Source organism: Mandrillus leucophaeus, unplaced genomic scaffold, assembly GCF_000951045.1.
Source record: "Mandrillus leucophaeus isolate KB7577 unplaced genomic scaffold, Mleu.le_1.0 Scaffold98, whole genome shotgun sequence".
NCBI lineage: Eukaryota > Metazoa > Chordata > Mammalia > Primates > Cercopithecidae > Mandrillus > Mandrillus leucophaeus.
In genome coordinates, this window is record NW_012110696.1 from 2,872,457 (window position 1) to 2,875,983 (window position 3,527).

Genomic DNA, 3,527 nt, shown 5'->3' on the forward strand with positions numbered 1-3,527 from the left:
GGTCCAGGGCCAGGCCTCAGGGGCGCTGCCTCTTCCACGTGGCTTTGCAGCCTCCGGCCTGGCCCCCTCTGCGGGCTCCGTGACCACAGGAGGGGGCCCCTGATGTGACCATTTCTGTATCTGGGAGGTTTCTCTTCTTATTTGTGTCGTTCATATCTGGATTCCATTTTCAAGTTTACAATAAATGTTTGGGCTTGGCTAGCCCGACTGCACTTTTCTTGGCAAGTCCAAACCCTGGGGCTGCTCTGCCTGGTGGTCCGAGGCGAGGGGGACAGAGCGAGCGCCCCAGGACGGCGACTTCCCACGGAGGAAGAGCGGACAGAGACGAAAAGCAACTGGTAATTCAGGAAAGAAGAAGCGAAAACACCCAACGGCAACACTTTGTACACGGATGTGCCTGCTTTTGTTGATACTTTCTTACTGTAAAGCTCTCCATAAATAGTGAAAATGTTTGGTAAATTTATTGCAATTTAAAATTGGTGAGTTCCTTTATTAAATTAATTGCTATGTTATTGGAGAATATTCATCAAATTGGAATTAGAGGATGTCTACGCACAAGTCAGTGTTGGGGGAAATGGTTTCATTTGGTCGGACAGACGTGAGTTTGAACAGTTGTATTCTGCTAGCTAGTTGACTGAATCCAGCCTCTTTCTAAAGCTAACTTTCTGTGTGTGTAGAGACACTGATGCCACATCCCATACATTTCTTTTCTTTCGTTTTTCTTTTCTTTTCTTTTTTTTTTTTTTTTTTTTTTTTGGAAACTGGTTGTGTGGTTTCAACTGCAAAGCAGAGCTTATTTTTGGTTAATACATATGAACAATCTAATCCTATTTTGGAAAATCAGTCATAGTTTTTCTGGCATAGATAATTTTCCTGTTGATTATTTCGTTAATCTGGTAATTTTGAGTATGATAACATTTCATTTAAAATATACCCCGTAATCGCCTTAATTGATGTGAAGGTCATACTTTTAAATGATGAGGATATGTGTGTGTGTGTGTTTTCACACATGATATGAAATGAGTTCCATATGCTGGTGGAGTGTGTTTCCATCTGTCTGCTGGGCTGGCTGGTAGCCAGGCCAGTTCCAAGTCTTGGGAAAATGTGATCCGACTCCCATGTGCTGGAATTGTGGCGCCAGGCAGGTAGCTGCTGACCCTGAGCAGCTGGGAGCAGAGCCACAGCCTGGTGGGAAAGATGAGTACCTCCTGCCGGGGGACCGGGAGGCAGCCAGTGCTCTGCGGGGTGAGTGCCAGCACAGAGCAGTTAGGAGAGAGAAGCTACAGAAACCACGTGTAATATCTGTATTGTGTATAGAAGTCTACTTATAGCTGTGAAAAAGTAGCCAAATTTAAGGACGGAGCATAGTTTTCAGGTGCAGATTCTGAAGTGAGGCCTCTCCTCAACCCCTAGTTGCCCAAAGCCAGAGCTCCCTGTACCCCTGGTGACCAAGGCCCCCAGCCCTGCTGGCGCCTGGCCGGGCTTCCCTGCTGCTGCAGAGGCCACAAGAGGGAGGAGGCTCCAGCCCCATTTCCATGATGAGAAGTGAAACCTGTCACCATTCAGGTGCTGTTCTCCAGAGCTGGCAAACCTTCGCCTGCTGATGCCTGCTCAGTTACTGTGAAGCCCGGGGATCTGGTCAAAGATGCCATGGACCAGTGTCCTCTCCTTGCTATGTGGATGCTGCTGGAGGACAAAGAATCACTCACAGCCAATTTACTAGGTTTTCATTCACAGGCTTCTTCAGATTCTGGCCCATAATAGGCCTCCCTGGATGGTGGAGTGAGAAAGGGGGTCCAGCTGAACAGAGGGCATGACCTGACTGGTCCAACTGTCCATTTACAGCCCAGTCCTCTCCTGCCCCAGGACAACCAGTCCAGCAGTCATCAACCTAGGCAAAAATGTGATCGCTGGCAGAGCAGTGTGACTTTTAAGATACTTCCTTCTGTCTGCCTACATCCAATCAGCGCGGCATGGCCAGGTGCCTCCTGATTTCTGAGCAGAGGCCTCTCAGGTGGCTGTAAGGCCAGCTTCCCAGAACTACACAACAGGGGCAGCCAGGCGGATCTGCCCGGGGGTGGGCACTTACTGGCTCCCTGCAGAAGGCTGCTGGGCACTGACCTGGCTGGAGCAAATACATGAGCAGCGCAGATGCAAATAATCAAATTTCCTGTGTTTTTGTTTTCCGAAGTATTTAGTCTTAATTTTGTTTGTACAGCTTAAAATGTTAGATGCCTTATGAGTCTTCCAAATTTGTGATCAAAATCGGTGACCTCTTTAAAGTGTCTGGCTTTTCTTAGGACAGAACAGAAGGCAGAAAATAGTTAGGGGCAGTGGCCCATGGCCAGGAGCAGGCTGCACACCATCCTGTCACTGCAGACACACCCTCCTCTCCCTGCATGCACACCGTCCCGTTCCTGCGTGCACACCCTCGTGTCCCTGCATGCACACATTCCTGTCCATACATGTACACCTTCCTGTCCCTACATGCACACCCTCCTGTCGCTGCATACACCTCTTCCTGTCCCCGTGTGCAACCCTCCTGTCCCTGCGTGCACACCCTCCTGTCCCTGCATGCACAGCATGCCTTCCTGTCCCTGTGTGCATGCCCTCCTATCCCTGCGTGCACAGCCTCCTGTCCCTGTGTGCACAACCTTCTGTCCCTGCGTGTACAACTTTCTGTCCCCGCGTGCAAACCATCCTGCCCCTGTGTGCACACCCTCCTGTGCCTGCATACACACCATCCTATCCCTTGTGCACGCCACCCTGTCCTTGCATGCACACCCTCATGTCCCTGCATGCACACCCTCATGTCCCTGCGGGCACACCCTCCTGACTCTGCGTGCACACGCTTCTGTCCCTGCATGTACACTCTCCTGTTCCTGCGTGCACACTCTCATGTCCCTGCACTCACATCCTCCTGTCCCTATGGGCACAACCTCCTGTACCTGCGTGCACACCCATCCTGTCGCCCGTTTGCACACCTGTCCTGTCCCTGTGTGCACACCATCCTGTCCCCACGTGCACACCCCTCGTGTCCCTGCATGCACCCCCTTCCTGTCCCGGTGTGCACCCCCTTCCTGTCGCTGTGTGCACACCCTCCTGTCCCTGCATACACACCCTCCTATTCCTGCGGGCACACTAGTCCTGTCGCCTGCATGCACTCCCTTCCTGTCCCTGCGTGCGCACCCTCCTCTGTGTACACCTCCCTGGCCGGGGTGGCAAGATAATCCAGGGGTGCACAAAGATCCAGCTGGGGCAAACTAGCCTCTTCCGTGTGACCAGAAATTAGATGAGTTGTTTTAAGATTGAGTGTCCCTAACTCCAGGACTATTCTTAGCTCTACTGTCACAGGTGTTGATGTACTGATGTGGAATACCAGGGTTTTCTTTCTTTCTTTCTTTCTTTCTTTCTTTCTTTCTTTCTTTCTTTCTTTCTTTCTTTCTTTCTTTCTTTCTCTCTCTCTCTCTTTCTTTCTTTTCTTTCTTCTTTCCTTTCTTTCTTTCTTTCCTTTCTTTCTTTCTTTC